The sequence below is a fragment of the Maylandia zebra genome, unplaced genomic scaffold, assembly GCF_041146795.1.
Source record: "Maylandia zebra isolate NMK-2024a unplaced genomic scaffold, Mzebra_GT3a scaffold11, whole genome shotgun sequence".
Lineage (NCBI taxonomy): Eukaryota > Metazoa > Chordata > Actinopteri > Cichliformes > Cichlidae > Maylandia > Maylandia zebra.
This window is the reverse complement of record NW_027490041.1, coordinates 1,262,501-1,281,758: the sequence shown is the minus strand read 5'-3', so window position 1 is coordinate 1,281,758 and position 19,258 is coordinate 1,262,501. Positions and strand designations below refer to the sequence as shown.

The window sequence follows — 19,258 nt, the reverse complement described above, 5'->3', positions numbered from 1 at the left end:
CAAGTACACAAACACGAACGTAGCTCAGAGTGGCGGACACACTCGGCCTCGTTGGTCCAGCTGTGAGTCCGTTACCGTGAACTATGGAGCGGCAGATTTGTGCTGAACTAAGCTGCACACAGCTGATGTTAGCCAGGAAACATTACACACTGACTTTAATGGAGAGACCGGAAATACAAACACACACAGTTTGTTGTGTGAAGAAATCAAACACGAGCTGAACAAACAGTAAAGTTCCTAAAGACAAACTGTTAAAGGAGGAAACAAAGCAAACTTACAGTTTCTTCACACACCAACAACAAGCTCCACTCCACACCTGGACACTAAACACAGACACACAGGTGAGCTGCTTCCTGGAAGGAGGCGGGGCTCCACCTGAAACTCAGCACAGGTGGGAGGGGCTCAGCTCTGTGTGTGCTGATGTGTTAACTTTAAAAATATGCCGTCTGACTGCTCAGACTGAGTCAGAGTAAAGTTCACATGCTGACGTGTGGAGACATGAAACCTTGTTGTAGCTGCAGGTGTGAACACACTGATCCCAGATCAGCTCTGCTGTATTTGTAACATGAACATTTCTGCTGCAAAGCTTCAAATGTTCAGCATGTTTCTCTGTTTCCAGTCTATAGATCCAGTCACACTTTCTACCTTCACCTGTGCAGTAAAGACTGAGAGCAGAGCTGAAACCAAGCGTCCAATCAGGGAGCAGCATCAACACCTGAGCTTCATTCAGACTCTGTTATTGAAGATGTTGTTGGTACAAAGTTCATCTGCTGCTCACATGAATCCATGAAAGATTTATTTCACTGAATGTTTCTTCAAAGCTCATTTCAACCTGTTGAAGTCATGAATGAAAGTGCAGACTGAGAGTGGATCACATGATGTTTGAGGTGTGTCATGTGACATGTTCAGTATTGTCACACATGTCTAGATTGTCCCTGATATCATAACTGCTCAAACACTGATGATTATATTTGAAGAATTATTCCTGATGGCAGCAAAGTTTGAATGGAGCTCTCTGTCTGTGCTGATTTGTCGCCCTCTGGAGGTCAAAGCACAAACTGCATGATGTCACTGTAACCACCACAGAGACAGGAAGTGTTTTTATGACTGAAACACTGAAATGATGCTAACGGCTGTCGTTAGGCTCACTGACAGCAGTGCTGATGTGTTCATGTCAAACACTGGCTCAGGTCAGACTCCTTCATCCTTCTCCAGCGTGAGGCCGCCCTCAGACCCACAGGAGCTCTGACCTTTGACGTCTTAACGCCCACTCACATCCTGGGACATTTGATCACAGGAAATCACATGATAGCGTGGGGCTAGATCTCACAATGGGTTCACCCAAGACCTTGGCTGATTGAGACCCACACCCGTTTTCACGGAGGAGGAGTTTCACATGCTGAACATGTGACAGCCTGGTTTAAAGGGACCAAAAGTAACTGGACACCTGATTCAGTTCAGGTTTATTCATCCGCTCCAAACCACAGCAGCAGTCACCTCCAGGGAACCAGCTGATCCATGTAACTGGGGACAGACCACAGCCCAGATGGTTCATGATGTGTTTGTGGACTGTAGGTTGTTTGGATAGAGATGAGATGTACTCAGCAGTCTGTCTCTAATGTTTAATGAAATGTTCTGAAGATGATAATAACTTGTGATTTTCTTTTGAATGAATCTTTAATCGTGTTGTAGGGCCTCTGACTCTCATGAAGATTTTCACATCAATGTGCTTTTCACAAAGATATTAACAATGAAAATGACGTGCAGCCCTGAACTACTCATGCGTTAACTCAGCGGTTCTCAACCCCCGGGTCACGGACCGGTCCGTGAGTCGTTTGGTACCGGGCCGTGAGAGTCGAGGCTCGGTGTGAAATTGATGGTTGATAGGTTTGTAGCATAAACCTGTTCGCTGGATCGTTCAATCCAGCTACACAGCAAAGCAAGACACGAGTAGTTCTTTATGTTTCTCGTGCACGGGAGAGACCTGGACCAATGCCGTTCCTTCGCTTGACCACAGTCGCTCTCGTCCGTTCCCTCGTAACACTGTTCTTTTATTGAGGTTACATGAATATACATAGGTTCATTAACATACACGTGAACAAAGGTACCAGTCTGTATGTTATGTGTGTGTGTGTGTGTGTGTGTGTGTGTGTGTGTGTGTGTGTGTGTGTGTGTGTGTGTGTGTGTGTGTGTGTGTGTGGAGTCAGAGTGTGACCCCATAAACGACTTCCCTAAACCTGCTGGTCTGGAAGTCCAGCAGTTCATCTAAACAAAAGGCACTTAGACTAAAACAGACATCCTACCACAAAACAATAAGAAGGTAGCACCTCTCCCATGATCCCAGGACGTGGGTGTGAATGCCAGAACACTCTGGAGTCACACAAAGTCTTTAAAGACTACTATCATTACACAATTGGTTCTACACCTCTGAGCATATATGGTTAGATATTCCCCAATAACAATGACAATGATAAAATATAAATCCAACAATGGTTTTCAGGGTTTTTATCGTTAACTTCGTTTCCCTGGGTCTTTTCCCGTGTTGTAGTCGTGTGTCTTATTTTGAAAGAAATGTTTACGCGTTACCATAGCGACCAGAGAGCATTAAGGGTGCAGACAGGTGCATCCAACAACATTTTATTTTCCCTTATTTGATTTATGGACCTAACTGTATGAACTGGACTTTGGCTTTAATGCTGCTCCTCTTCATCATTGCTGTGTTGCATTTCCATCATCCTGCTGCTGGATTCACTGCAGGCTTTAACAAACACTCCTTTGGGTCCAGGCCCAGCCACGTGTTTGTAAGCTGCTGTGCTCCTCACAAATAAAGCCTGAAGCAGCTCAGACTGTTAGAAGCAGCACTGAGCCCTGTTACAGTTATAGTGTTAGAGCAGCGGCTGCAGCCTACAGCATTTAAACTAGCTGACAGTAAACACATCAGTCCAGATGTTACCACATTACTTTGTGATGCTGAGAGTTAAAGGAGACTGGCTGATTAAAATCCCATTCCTTACATCACCGTCCTCTGCTCTGACTGCTTTCATTTACTCACAATCAGAATACTTTTTTGATCCCCAGGGGAAATTATTTAGGTTACAGTGCTGCAGCACAAACAGGAACAAAGACACAACACACTAAGTAAGAAATAGCACAACATACACAATATATACATGCATACATATGAGTCACTTATAAGTAACATGTGAGTGCTGGGGTCTATGACAGCAGGCAGGTCTGTATTTATGTCCAGGCTGACATGAACAGCTAGTAGTTCAGGGTTCAACACTCAGGAAAGTGTGTGACCTTCCACACTGACAGAAGATGCTAAACATGACTTTAAACTGTTGTTTGTTAAAGCCTCACAGATCTGAGAGCAGGGCTCAGTGGGTACATGAGCCTTTATACATGAAGGCTTTCTGTTTCCAGGAGAGGAAACATGTGATCCAGCTGTGTTTGGTCACATGGATCTGCTCTGCATGGATCACCTGACTAAAACATGTTATTATTGTTCTTACAGTCTTAAATCGGTACATCAGGCGGGTCACATGACACCCGGGGGTGACAGCAGCATCTTTCCTCTTTAGAAAGCTGCTCTCTATCCCAGGAGCTGTTGTCACAGTAACAGCAGGAACAGGAAGTCACACGCTCTCTGCTCTGTGATTGGCTGCTTCTTATCTCAGCTTCCTGCAGAGGGTGGGGTCTGCTGATGACGCACACCAACAGAAGTGTGACTTTCACTTCCTGTTTATTGCTGTTGTTCTTAAAGCTCTCAGGCGATGCTGCAGCGCCCCCTGCTGACACAAACTCCTCCCTCTGTCTCAGAGGTCACAGGTCAGCCTGCTGCAGAGGGTCTGCCTGTTCATGGACTTCCTGTTACAGAGACGGGTCTCAGCGTCAACACTAGTTTCTGATTGGACGGTGTGGAAAATGTTACGAGTTCAAAATATTGGGGATGGAGACGAGAGAAAAACCACAATAACAACACTGGTCCGGTCGGGTTGAGTCAAACGATGATTTTAATGATCACACACGTGGGAGATGGACACTGATGCAGACAGCCTCTGATCTCAAAATGGTGGAGCATTGCTCAAACTCTTATAGCCTCTGGTGCCTCCACCTTATCATAAAAGCCTAAACATTCACATGCTTTCTCTCACACAGCGCCTAAGCTACGACCTTGGCTCCCTGTTTATCTGCTCCTGCTGAGATGGGGCAGAAAACTCCAGCATGTTCTCTTCTAATCAGACAAATAAGGCGATGACTTTCTGCAAACAGTATTTCTTATAACTCAGCAGTATAATGCATCATAAAACAATATCATTCATTCACAATAAATCAGCAGTTTAATATAATGCACATCAGTTTAACTAATGCAATAGTTATCAGCTTCTTCTAATTCAGGAGAATAATGCAAACTAAAACTACATAATAATTCACAATCTTTAATTAGGGGTATAACATGGCATAAAATAATATTATAATCTAACAAAACCCAGCTTCCTCCAGCCGAGTGATGTGTGGATTCATCACTCTCTGTGGATCAGTGTAAGTCTGTGTGTGGGTCAGCTGCAGGACTTGTTTGACCTTTGACCCTGGCAGACAGAGCTGGTTACTGCTGTGTGACTCCTGCCGTCGCTCCACTTTAAATTTTACTTAAAATAAGTCCTGACATGGCCCCGCCCCCTCTGACCTGCTGCTCCTGGATGTGCTGAGGACACAGCGGAGGCTCAGAGGGGGCGGGGCTTTTCCTGTGGCAGTAACCAAACTGCATTAGGTCACTGCACTGCCAGTGTTTAACCACACCTCTTCTGACTGACCTTTGACCTCTGACATGTTGATTCGATCCTTATTTAATGACGTCTTTTATCTAGTGATTTAATTCTGTGTATTTATATGTGATGGTGTTCCTGAGTTCAGCCTCAGCTGATATCCACAGACGCTCCTATTGGCTGGTTTTAAAAACACATTTTTCCATTAAAGAGACTCTTTTAAAAACACGTCTGCCTGAAAGTCACATTTCATTTATTTTGGGGGATTTTAACAGAGAGATAGAACTTTATGAATCCCTCATGTTTATCCTCCAGGACATCCAGTTTGTAGCAGCAGAACACCGACAAACTTTTACACAGCACAGAATTAGGATATCAAATAAAGGGGAATAAGAGAATATGAATATAAGCATAAATATGTACATATATACACAGACCTCACACAGAGACAGCAGCTACACTGTGTGTGGATGTGATCCACAGTCACAGCTGTGGGTTTCAGTCAGTGTGTCTCTGACTTCATGGTCACATTTCAAAGCTTATTGGAGCCAGAAGATGTTCAAGTAAAAGATTTGTTGCTGTACTCGTCTACCAGGATAACAGGAGGTTCATAAAGCTGTGTAATACTTCAGCTTTACATCATGCAGTAGTAGTTTATTAAACCCCCCAAAATATGACTATCCAGAGTTGGGACCAGGAAGCAGAGTTGCAGTCTTACACGCCTCTCTGCAGCTTCTCTCCTCCTGCTACCCCCCCAAAAACCCGTCTCCATAGAGACTGTGTCAGCTTCCAAACAGACAAAAAACAAACTAAAAACCAGCAACAAACAACTTAAACATAAACAATCACAAAGAAAGAACAATACAGTATCCACATCTGAACCAAAGAGTAAAACAGTGAAATGTGGATTATTAAACATTAGGTCTCTCTCCTCCAAGTCTCTGTTAGTACATGTTAGTAAAAACATTTCTGCATTTTACCCATATTTTATTTTTAACTCAAAATCAAAGATTCCAGATTCTCCTACATGTTGGTTTTGAATCAGATAGGACGACAGATTTCAGGTGGCCCTGTGTCTTTCTCTATTACATTTGCCACTGTGTAACTCAAAGTTATTTAAGGACTAGTTTATTTCAATGGATGAGTTTACTGACTGATGCGCAGAAGAAATAGTTCTTTATGGAGCCGAGATGGTGTGAATGATGAGACCAAAGACTGCAATATCTTGTACCAAAAATATATTGAATAAATGGAGGAAAGGGGAAATGGAACAAAATAATTAACACAACACACAACATAAATGCCCACAATTAAATAATAAATCAATGCTGTGATCTTTCTGTGCAAAAGTCCTTTTTGGTCCTCTTCTTTTTAAAGTTCACTTTTAAGGTATTCCTCCTTAGAGTCCAGCTTCATACAAATGGGGAAATATGTCCGTAATCCAAAGACGGCTAAGTGGGGGAAAGAGGGGAAACAAAGAATGGTCCTACCGGCTCGCCACTTCAATATGAAGAAGATTAATTCAAAGGGAGGGAACAAAACCTGACCTGTAGGTCAGAAAAACGTCCATAGTTGGGTTGCGGTCACGTGGTTCTGATGACGTGCGGAGGCAGCGCGATTTTTGAGTGGAGGGCGGAAGTAAACATGGAGGACACTGTGGAGAGTCAGGAGAGCAGCTATTGTGCAACTTTAGACCCCGTTTCTCGGGAAAGATATAAACAGATATTTAAAAAATATATCGGACGTGATCCGTATTCTTTGAAAATGTCCGAATACACCACAGAAGTAAAGGATTTGCCTACTATCGAGGCTGTGGATATCACCAACTACTTGGTCCTCCAGACTTCTTACTACACTAGGCAGCAAATGAAAGCTTTCAAGAGTCTGGAGGCGTACAATTTTTTTGTCAGCGGGTGGGTCCACAACCTTGGAACAAAACGTCTCCGTGATGGATACAGTTTGGTGTTTGCAAGGGTGAGTGTTTGTTCTTATATTGCTTTATCTTAAACACGCTAACAGTTAGCGGTAGCGGCTTTAACGTCAACAAACATGCCACATCCTTAGGACTTCGTTAGAGTGACAGTTGTTTGTTTCAAGGTAAACCATTCTCAGCCGTCTGTTGCATATCCAAAATCGCCTCTGCACATCGATGCTGTTCTGCCTTAAGCTTCATTCTTTTCTCTCGTTTGAGAACTGATTCCGATCTGGGTTTTCGTTCGTAGCCGAGATTGACCGTCGGAGCCCAGTCCTCCGACTCTTCGTCATCCAAAGCACTTGGGCAGCCTATAGTCCCAATCAAGTCAATATTAGACTACTAACTTAAAAGCACTAAGTAAACGAGAATTTAACGACAACCTAATGCTAATAAGTTCGTTTGCAAACATAACATTACCTCTGACGAAGTGGTCGCTGCAGACACGGGCATTGGCAGACTCTGCTCCTCCCGACTGTAAACGTAAATTTAAAATCCATTTTTTCCTACGTTTTTCGGTTAGAATTTTCCATTTTTCTCCTCTTCGTTGGGCTATTTTTGGTACCCTAAAATACCGTTTATCAGTTTCTCTGGTCGACCTACTGGAGCATCCGTAAACACAACAGGACATAGGCATTTTGCGTACTGTCTGTCTGTGATTTTGCGCTTATCTTTTTCACTTCCGACCGCCAGTCAAATTTCGCGCTTTACGTCGACGTCACGTCTACGTCAAATGAAACCTAGCTATTGGCACATCAAGTTCGATTCAGTTTACCGGTAAACAAATATATTTTTCTGCAAGCCTATGTAACAATGCAAATCATCATCATCATCAACCAATGTACAACAGTTAAATTATTAATCATCTTGGCTACGTAGCTTAATCTATACAGTCCAGTAGCGTTCGCTACAAACAATACAAAAACAACAATAAAGAAAAACAACTGTCTAACAGACAGCATAGCCGAATTCAAGGCAACACATAACAATAATCATTCAATCGCACTTTGTTTCAAAGTAAGCCCATTAAAGTGCTTAAGTAAATAAAAGTGTTCAAAAACAGCGGTTTTTGAGCCGGAGTTCTGCTCGCGGTGGGAACGCCGCCGCACAAAGTCATTTTTTAATCGCGCAAACGATCGACTGGTTACTGACAACCAAAAGGTTGTTTTTGGTAGATATTAAAGATCATGGGTGGGCGGGGCAAATGGAGCAGTTTTCTACAGTCGAGTAAAATTCCAGGAAAGAGCTGGGTGTGGCTTTCCTTTAAATCACATGATCAACAGCTTTAAGATGGAGGCAACTCGCTCAGTGTTTCCTGTTTCATTCTTAGACTGTGGCGATGGTAAGTAGCAGCTTTTCACTTGTTACCTGGCATCTTTTCAGCCACCAATGATAGTCATTGTATGTTATCAACATTTCACTAACTATGTTGTCTCTCATGTTTAAAATAGGCCGACCAAGAGCAAAATAGGTATGTCTGCAGACTCTGCTGTAGCCAAAGTTATCAGATCTCCTGTGTTTTTAAATCCCTAACTGCTCGATCATTATCATTTTAGAAGACAACAATTTCTCAAAGGAGGTTCAAAACTAATGCCTACAAGATTACCAAGAGGATGGTTCGGGGCTCTTACATGACTCCGGGAAGTCAACACTTGGTGGATGAGGTGTGTTACCTTTGACACTTTTAAGACAGTCCTGTTTATCACTACTAACAATAAGCAAATATGTTTTCACTCAACAGATCCTTCACAGCATGTTGTTTCTGGGCAAAATCAACAACATCCCCTTTTCTCCAGAAGAAATCTTCCCTAATCCTTTTGTGTTGGGTTCTTTAATGAGAAGATATCCCAGGCCTTTAAAGTTGTATTCGACTCAGCTTCCCAGGCGAAGTCCCTTCTCCTGTGTGCTCGACATGGTAAGATAACTCTTCTCACATTGTCAGTCAATCTGACAAACTTCCAGTTTTTAGGAAAGTATAATGCAAAGTGCTTTTTTACTGAGAAATCCAAAGAAAATCCATACTGTACCTTATACTTCAACATATGCTTCTAGCTATACTTCTCCACCAAACACAGAGACTGCAGGAGAGCTGGAGACTTGCTTCAGAATTTGTTAGTTCTAAATAATGTCTAACAGACTCATTATTGGAGATGCTTACAGTCTTCAAGGCGTATATGATGCTGTCACTGTGTAGCTGCTGGATCTGTTAAGTCAGCTCAAAGACTCTAAATTCAGCGTGTTTTGACAGCCCGGCATAGCAAAATAGAAAAAAAAAAAGGTCAATTAGCAAATTTAATTATAAATTAGTGAGAACAAAGATGGATTTTTGCTTATTGATTTAAAATTAAATAGATTTTTGTGACATGTTTCACCCCCTATCTTAAAATGTCTAAACCAAAAGCATCCAATGGTCCTGCATAGTTAAATAAGTCAAGCAGCGAAACAAACATGTTGATCAACTTTATATTAAAAACAACTATATAATCAGGTGCAACACTTTGACCAGATCTGTAACTGTTTTCAGATCGTCCTGCAAAATAACTCAGAGAATGAAGAGCAAATAAAGCAGAGTCTGCAAGATCTCCTCACAGACTTGGACTTAGAAGAGAATAATAAAAAAACAGCTTTCGTCTCGTCCACCATCTGCATTTCTCAAAAATCCCAAACCAACAAATCAGAAAGGTACTGCGGAGTCTCCATGTCCACCAAAGGTCCTAACGCTGGGAAAATTATGATTGCTGCCTCCTGTCTTAGCAAATGGCATAAATATGTATCTGGTGCGGTGATGACCTATTATCCAAACACAGTCCAGAAAGATTACTTTGATGGAACAACTGAAGTACCTGGAAATATCAGGTGTGAGGCTTTTTGTCTCCGTGATGGTGCCAGAATGAAGCCTTGCAGATCATGTAAGAATTTGTTTGGCTTGAACACAGAAGACCTCAGAGAGTGGCCATATGGTAACTGTGCTGAAGCTGAGAGCCTGAGCAATTTGCTTGAAAATGAGAGAGAAGTTGAAACACATGTGGATGAATACTCAGCTGAAAAGGATAACAGGCAGAGAGCTGAGGATGAGGTTGGTAGGGTTCTTAGAACCGTGTTGCAAAGGATTCGGTTTAACTGGACAGGTGAATTTTACAACCCAGAACAAGAGTGAGATTTCATGAAATCATTTGCATTCATCATTCTGATAAATCAAAGATTCTCTGCTCTGACAGCATCTGTGTGGATTTTCTGTAATCACAGAGACGTGTATAAGCATGTTTACTTTCCATCTCCATGTAATTGTCACATTTAATAATTAAAACTGGCTTCTATGGGTTTTTGTTTGTTTGCTTACATATCTAGTGTTTAATGCAATATGAAGCATTATCAGACAGCATTTATTGGGAAGAATCCCATATTTATACTGGTCTGTACCCAGGGTACACAGAAAATAAAAACACATGTTTTCTTATTATGATCCCAACTATAATTTACTTAAGCAAAAGCACTACATGTGTAGTTATAATATTTATAGCAGTTACTGTTGAGCTTTAAATTTATCATCTTAAATGTTTATATGCTGATTATATTGCTTTATATAAGAAAGGCCTAACTCTGAGTACACTCTGTGCCAAAAAGTGCTGACAGGAAACTGCATGCTTTTGCAGAAACGTGCTTTTGCAGCTAGAAAGTGAAGCTGATATATATCAGTTTTAATTAGTTTTTACCAACTGCTTGCTAGGGCAATCCCACGAGTTTGGTGTTTTTGTATTGAACATGATTCCAAGTGCTTTCTATAACACATAGCAGAGGTGCCACAACAAAGACTGAGAAGAGGACAGGAAGAGACAGTGAAAGAGATGCACTCCTTCGCCATTCATGTTAAAGCGTTGCATAGCTTTAATTTTAGAGAGTGTTGCATAACTTCAGTCATTTTTCTACCACAGGTGAAGCCAAGAATTGTGAAGCTCTCTTTTGGCCAAATACCAGAATCTGTAAGAAGAAGAAAAAACAAACAATCAAATAGGTCATTATTAAGAGGACAACAATCTCTTGATGATTATCCACAGTGTCTTTGATAACTCTGAGATACAAACTGTCAAGGATATACACATCCCAGCAAACAATAGCTGTGTTTGACTAAAGCGATTAATAACAAGGACAGAGCTACAATCACTACAGTCAAACATAAAGGGCTTAATCCTGAATCCAAGTCTGAGCTGTGATGCCGTTGGTGCTGAAAGCTGCTCAGATCCTGAAGCTGCACGTTTTGTCTCTCTCTAACCAAACCAGCAGCAAAAGACGACACATTTCGCTTGACATAAACATTGTCATGAATTCCCTCTTACTTTTGCTGGTTTGCTTCCACCACCATTAAAACACACACAGAAAAACAACACAGCACAGCTCTCTGCCTCTCTCAGTGTACTTTAAGAACACCGTTTCCCATCTCAAATCTCTGTTTCTGGCATTATTCGCTTGCTTGTTATGAAGCAGTCTACCGTTGTTTACAGCCATTTTTTTTTAATGACTTCCGACAAGACAGCCTCATTTCTGCTGTTCAATACCAAATTTTATTTATTTTTTTCAAATTAAGTGAAACTGCAAAATGCTCTGCTGTGTCTCTATTAAAACCTCTTATTAAAACCTCTGAATCACTTCAGCAGCATCAGCCAATGTACATTTGTTGAGTCGTGGTTCTCGTCTGCTTTTGTTCTACTGCAGAATAATATTTTTAAGGTTATCTACTGTAAAAAGCTAGGCCAGGAAAATCTGCTTCATGGTTTTGTGTTTTATCCTCAGTTACTTTGACACAAAAGCATCTGCTGTGATGCTCACACCTCTGATGAAGTTTCACAAGTGTCAGTACTGATAAATGATCAGAATTATAATGTTTCTGACTCTCTGAGTAAGAATTAAATGGAATCTAATTGGGACCTTGTGAATTGGAATTGAACAGGTTCTAGAAATCAGTGATGATACTCAGCTCCAATACCCACCTATGATATTAGGCTGACGAACGCTGACTGGGTTTCATTTACCAGCTTTTTATGTTCTTCCTGCAGTTTCCTCCCCACATCACTCATCTTAACTTTTTTCCAGTCCTCCTCAGTCTAAACAGAACACACAACAATACAAAGAAAAGCTCAGGTGATTGATCTCTAACACTAGGCATCCCCAGTCTTATTCTTAGCAGTCTAACTTCTCACCATATCTTTGAAGGCCTCTCCATTGTAGTAGCGCTTGGATGCTGGATACTCTATCGTTTTGTCACATAGTTCCAGGAAACTGGAAGCCACCAGATGCAGCTCCTCTCCGTCATAGCCGTACAGCTTTTTGTCCTCACGCGTCATCAGCACAAGCTCGTCACATGGACATGAGGTGCCCTTTACCACACCAATAACCTGCATTTTTACAATCTCGGGAAGGTAGAATTTTCCCCAGGCGTTAACTTCATCATCATCCCCGTTGTATTTGGTGTTCTCAAGCTCTTCTATCCACAGGTCAGCACCACTTGGCTTCTTCAGGTGAACGCACATGCTTTTGTTTTTGGAAACAAAATCTTTCACCCATTTCAGGTACTTTTCACCTGGAAAGAAGCAGACAAGGAAATATGGATGAATGTAGAAGTGTTGGAAAAGACAAATAGCAAGGTTATCCTACAGCAGTTTGTGAAAATGTTGTATCTTGAAATAAGCAGGCAAAATGAGGATCTCACTTATCTCATATGTTCTGACTACCGACTTTCTTCAGTTAAAGGACAAAAAAAGGGCACACTGGAGGCTGACAGAGTGTGCAATGGTGGGAATCATTTTGCAGAACTCACTAAAGTTTGTTTCTCCTGGAACAAGCTTTTTACACTTCGGCAAATGAAAATACTGTGTTAAACTAAAAAAGAGCACCAGACCAAGGTCTACAGTACTAACAGAAAAGCATGCCGTTACCTGTTGCCTGTCGACACAGCTGCTGATCTTCCTCACCAAAAAAATGAGGATCCCTGAAAGGAATAGAAAGGTTATGTTAAAATGAATGACTGTCACGGTGATCATGGGAAGCTCCGAAATATCACAACAATAGCTACGAAATCACAAAATGCAGTGTGATGTCTGTAAGCACCAAACATGACATCTCTGCAAATTCATCTTGAAACATGTAGGTACCTCACACGTACAGCTGCAGCCATCTCAGCCATTTATCACTGTGGCTGCCAAGTGGCTGCCACTTCACAAGCGCATGGCACAACATAGAAGAGCCACCTCCACAGGACAAGACTCAGCAGTCCATCTGCATCTTAAGGATAAAGGACACTCTTTCGAGGATGCCAATGTTCACATTTTGGGCAGAGAGGACAGATGGTTTGAAAGAGGAGTGAAAGAAGCCATCTATGTCCACTGTGAGCGACCATCTTTGAACAGAGGCGGGGTTTACGACACCAACTCTCTGCCATCTATAATCCAGTTTTGAGATCCTTCCCAGACGCCTTAACGCCCACTCACATCCTGGGCCATCTGACCTCAGGAATTCGCATGATAAGGTGGGGCCAGGTTTCACAATGAACACACCCGAAACTCTGGCTGATTGGGACCCACACCCAGTTTCACACCTTGGCTCAGGTGATTAGAGGATCATCAGGGGTCCTTTTGTCCCTCTGTGGGGGGAAACTCCCACTAGGCTTATATCTGGGACTCTCCACCATTTGACCTTAGAACTGAAGAAGCTTCTCGGATGAGAGGTGAAACGTCTTCAAGTAACTTAAAGAAGTCCAGACGCTTTTCTTTGCAAGCTCCTTTGACTACGATGACCTGGATGACTGAGAACCTTCACAGACATAAGGTGAATGTGACAAACAAAGCGCCTTCTTGTTCTCTGTGATAATGTAAAGTTATTAATGAAAAAACAAACGAGTAAAAAACGGACTGGAAACATGTCTTCAATCAAAACTCGACAAAAACAAAGAAACAGCCTCACTTCTCTGCGACGCTCCCTAAAAATGACGTTACGTGTTACGTACCAGAGATTTCTATACAGCCCTTTATCAAGCCGAGAGAAAGTGACGCAAAACCCTCCAACTAATAACGACTAGCAGAGAGGCTCAGCTGAGTGTAGTTACCTGGTTTGCAGACGCATACAGACGTTTCCTGTCCTCTCGGACGCAGCTGTGATAGAACATGTGGTGCATTACCGCCACCAACTGGCTTGGAGTGAGGACCGGAAATCGCTCATGCCAAATCAAAAAAAAAAAACATAAAGAAAAATGAAGTGAAGAGATAAATGAATACATTAAATCAAGAAGAAAAAAACCCACCACCGGACATATACATCCTCATATCCTTCTGTACAAATGAGTTTGTTTTAGAAACTGAAAAAAGCCACAAAACCTTCACATCTAGAAATCCTTTGCAGTAAAACTTGTTTTTTGGCAGGTTCCACAGGTTTTGAATCAGTTTTCTTCTTTATTCCTGATAATTTTGACAATGAAAAAGAACATGTTCTATAGGGCTTTGGAGTTGACGTCACGCCGCAATGCATTGTGGGAGCGCGGCACCATTTTCGAGGTCTACGAATCAAAACAAACACACTGTGTTGGAACGACGATTACAAGATGCTTAAAAGCAGCTCAAAAGAGAACGGACTGTATAGAGACCGATTGCGTCCAGAGGTGAAGCGGCGGTACTTGCAGAAAATAGCGTGCAGTGGAAATGTGGACCCGTATGAAATACGGCCGTGGAGTAGAAACCCTGAAGACGTAGCCTGACATATTTTCGTACCTTATCTGTGGAGTCAGCGCGTACAAGTCGTCATTCAAACAAAGGTAAGTCAGCTCGAGTACTGCGTGTGAAATGCGTTTGATTTCCCTGCAAACATTCACATTAGTGCAGCATAAATTCATTCATGAGGGGAAATTACAGTGAGAACATGTGGAGGCTGTTAGAGGGAGAAGATAGTGAGTTCAGTGCAGGGCTGTGCAGAGAGGTTTAAAGGGGCGGGTGCTCAAAGTTAAAAAGGGGCACATTGAACCAGGCTGAATAACAACAACACACATTCATCAAGAATCTAATATGGGAAGGGCAGGGCTGTGTTGGTCTGAGACTGTAGACATTAAAAAGTCCACAGGAGAGATGGTAGCTGATTAAACAAGTGTCATGAGATAATAACAAAATGCAAAGATTGGTGACAGCGCTTGGAACCATAAGGCAACAAAAAACTATGTATGTAAAAAAAAAAAATATATATATATATATATATATATATATATATACACACACACACACAGTGGGGCAAAAAATTATTTAGTTAGCCACCGATTGTGCAAGTTCCCCCACCTAAAATGATGACAGAGGTCAGTAATTTGCACCAGAGGTACACTTCAACTGTGAGAGACAGAATGTGAAAAAAAAATCCATGAATCCACATGGTAGGATTTGTAAAGAATTTATCCGTAAATCAGGGTGGAAAATAAGTATTTGGTCACCTCAAACAAGGAAAATCTCTGGCTCTCACAGACCTGTAACGTCTTCTGTAAGAAGCTTTTCTGTCCCCCACTCGTTACCTGTATGAATGGCACCTGTTTGAACTCATCATCTGTATAAAAGACACCTGTCCACAGCCTCAAACAGTCAGACTCCAAACACCAGGAAAAGTATTGTAGACCTGCACCAGACTGGGAAGAGTGAATCTACAATAGGCAAGCAGCTTGGTGTGAAGAAATCAACTGTGGGAGCAATCATCAGAAAATGGAAGACATACAAGACCACTGATAATCTCCCTCGATCTGGGGCTCCACGCAAGATCTCATCCCGTGGGGTCAAAATGATCATGAGAACGGTGAGCAAAGATCCCAGAACCACACGGGGGGACCTGGTGAATGACCTGCAGAGAGCTGGGACCAAAGTAACAAAGGTCACCATCAGTAACACACTACAACGGCAGGGAATCAAATCCCGCAGTGCCAGACGTGTTCCGCTGCTGAAGCCAGTGCATGTCCAGGCCCGTCTGAAGTTTGCCAGAGAGCACATGGATGATACAGCAGAGGATTGGGAGAATGTCATGTGGTCAGATGAAACCAAAGTAGAACTTTTTGGTATTTTGGTATCCTGTATTTGTTGTTGAAGACTTCTTCAGCTTCTTCTCAAGGACATCAGCTGCTTGTTTGGCAGCAGAGGCAGTTAAGAAGCTTCCTGAAAAACACTGAACAGTGAGTTCACTGTGGCATATGACAGATTCAGCTTTCTGTGTGCAAACGTGTCTGTGTCGACCTTTCAAATGCTGTTGAATCCAAAACATCAGCGGCTCCTCGGCTGCTCACTTCATGCACTTCTGTCTGTGTGACAGTCCAATGACATCACAGCTGTTTCCAGCCCCAGTGTCTCAGGACTGGACACCTTTAAACATGTCGAGGATCAAACAGCGTCCAGCTAAACACACATGAAACTATCAGAGCTGACAATCATTCCAATAACATCTAATGGTTCATGTATGTAGACACAGGACTACAAGGAAATGGCTCTCAGCATCTGGCTGTGGGAACACATGAGTCCCTGTTTGTGTTCAGATTGTGTGCATGTTTTAGACGTGTGTCACATGTAGAAACACAACAATCCCACAATGACACACAGATGTGTTTGACACAGCTGTGCAGCTGTAAGTTGTTTCTAATGATTCATTGAAGCTCTTCTAACATTCTGGAGACGATCAGTACATGAATCTGTTCAACACGACAACAATTTGACTTCAGTGTGAACGTTTGCATTAAATAACCTTCTTCATCCAGCTGACAGCATCTTCATCCTATGATGTGAACAGTTCCTCCTGTTGATGACAAACCTCTGACAGGATCTGCTTGAGGAGCTTTTTCATGTGCAGCTCTCTGAGCTCAGGGCTGAGCTGCTGTTTCATCTTTAAGAGCTGCTGCCTCCTCGCCCGACTTGTTCTCCTCTTCTTCTCCTAATGACACCATTTCTGCTTCATATAAAATTCAATAAAGATGCTGACATGTATCTGTAGCAACAACATCATTGAATCTAGAACAACTGGAGCCAAACCAGTGGCTCTGCTGGGATCACTGGTGAGCCAACACTTCCTTGTTGATGCAGATTTCAGGGCTTCCTTTTGCTCCTCCGTTATAACTGTTCTCTCTTCTCAACACATGATGACACAAAGGAATCAGCAGTGACAAAGATGATGCTGAAGAGAAGCACACACTTCACACATATAACAGACCAGTGCAGTTACACACACCTCTGCTCGACATCAGGCCTCAAACAAAGACACAAAACACTAACTTGACTCTAAACAGAAGAAACGAGCAGCTGTTTCTGTTCTGTGCTTATTTATATTTGACACACATGCTTCTCTTTGTGCAAACACACATGGCACTATAAGGGTAACCTCGCACACAATGATTGGACAGCACAGTGATGATGCTGGGAGATCCTATACGCAGCAACACAGAAACACTGAGAACTTTAAACAATGATGGAAAGTGTTATAAATGACTTGTTGGCCTCTGATCTGTCACAAACAGCTGAAACGTGTCTCTCATGAGTCACATGAAGGTTTTTGACAGAAAGGACAAAAAGTAGCTGCAGTCAGTTTGTGTCATTTTTATATTTATTCATCTGGGAGAAAAATCTGAGGGACATTAAAATGTGTTTTCAACAGAGACAAGAACATGAATATAACAGAACAGGTAAATGAACATGTTTCAAGTAAACAGCTGGACTGATCAGGTCCAAACACAGAGTGATAAACTTGTCAAACAGCTGTCATATCTTTATATAGAAGCTCTTTATAAATGCTGCTCACTGCAGTCTGTTTACTAATAATGTCAAAGTGTTAGAAACACAGAAACATCAGAATGGTCTTTGTTCACAGAAACCTGTCTGGGATCCTTTGTTGTTCTTTTGATGCAGAGTTACATTATAAATATAAAGAGTTATTTCAGAGTCTCATCAGTTTTCCTGCATGTCTTTATTTAACACATCAGCAGGGCTGAAGCTCTCATGTTAAACACACACTGATCTATGGACACGTTCATGTGTTTCTAACAGAACCAGGCTGTTATCAGCCTGCACTAACATTATGTCACACACACTGAATGTAACAGTGACAGTTTACATCATCACACAATCAGCTGTGATTGTTTCACTGTCATCAAACGAGTCAACAGGAAGTAGAATCAATAGAAACCAATCATTTACTGACAGCATGTCTGATGGAAATAAGTGCAGATTATGTATGAAGTCTAACTGCACACAGTAACTGTGTTACAATAAGGACTTAACAGCGCCCTCTGCTGGAGTGTTTCAGTACTGCGTTAACTAGAATACACCACCTCCTCCTCACACCACCTGCTACAGCTCTACTCTTCTATGACTACAGTCATCCACAGCACTGATGTGAGGTCACATGGTTCATATGTAAGGAGCACAGCTGACCTCAGGTCAGTTTAATGACTGTGAGCAGCAGCTGTGTTATTGTCACTGTGACAGGGAGACACTCTCAGACACAGCGCTCATGTCAGCTTGTTCTCATGCAGGAGGATCAGGAGCTCCATGTTTGTCTTTCTGTTTGAATCATGATGTGTTTGTGCCATCAGAGTCTGTCATGAGTACTCAGGGTTTCACAGCAGCTCTTCTGGATGCTGACGAGGACTCCAACCTCATGTTTCACCTCTCTGAGCTTCTGATGTCTGTGAACACTCGTGTTTCTTCTCTGGGCTCATCTGGACAAAAACACCTTTCTGTGTTTGGCTGCAGCCTCATTCTGACTGACAGGAAGTGTGTTATCCATGAGCTGCACTTCTGTGAGGAAGTTTCCTGCTGTGTTTCCTGTCTGTGGACAAACACGAGTGTTCCAGCTGAGGACTTGGTTCCTTCCACCTGTCCATACAGGACATCACGCTGTCTGCAGCTCTGTAAATGCAGCTCCAGGTCCTTCCACGTGCTGCTCTGTATTTGTGCAGTTTGTAGTGTGTCCTGGGAAACGTAGCACACATGGTGTTCTTCTGCTGTTTCCTCCTTTCACTGAGTGTGAAACACTGACGCTGTGCTGTTGTTCACAGAGGGGAGCTGATTCTAGCTGCAGCTGGACTCTGTCATCTAACTGAATGTGTTGGTGCTGATCACGGGGCTCTGAGGGGGGAGCAGCAGGAGGACTCTGGATGCTGACGTCAGTGTATCTGTGGAAGCTCCCACAGCGTGTCTGTCATTCAATATTGTGCTGTATATTGTATCTATGCAAAGATGAACAGACTGTGTGTTCACTGGTCTCTGTGCTGCAGCTCTGATGTCATCATCACTCCCTCCTCCACCCTCAGCAGTCCCAGCATGCTGCTGTGGTGCACCCCACCCTCACTCTACACCTGAGCCACAGACCACACCCTCCACCTCAATATACACCACAGTTTTCTCTGCTGTGGAAATGAGATCAGGAGGAAATCATCATTATTATTATTTAATAAACGCTCACATTAATGTGGGCTTATTTGTTTCATATTAGAAACATTAGTTGAGTGTTTTTAGTATAAAAT

At 42.4% G+C, this 19,258-nt stretch overlaps 1 protein-coding gene and 2 long non-coding RNA genes across 3 annotated transcripts in view; 2 read left to right on the top strand and 1 right to left on the bottom strand.

Annotated features, from left to right (window-relative positions):
- Window positions 1–378, bottom strand: part of LOC112431674 (uncharacterized) — a 53,227-nt gene extending 52,849 nt beyond the window's left edge. The window contains exon 1 of the mRNA XM_076881283.1: window positions 279–378. The gene's annotated coding sequence lies outside the window, so the exon portion shown is untranslated. The remainder of the gene's footprint in view (window positions 1–278) is intronic.
- LOC143415893 (uncharacterized) overlaps window positions 1–19,258 on the top strand; it is a 158,853-nt gene that overhangs the window by 87,052 nt on the left and 52,543 nt on the right. The window lies entirely within an intron of this gene.
- On the top strand, window positions 8,137–9,566 carry LOC112431675 (uncharacterized). The gene is made up of 4 exons (XR_003022622.2): window positions 8,137–8,212; window positions 8,298–8,405; window positions 8,483–8,656; window positions 9,266–9,566. It is a non-coding gene; the product is annotated as an uncharacterized LOC112431675 (long non-coding RNA).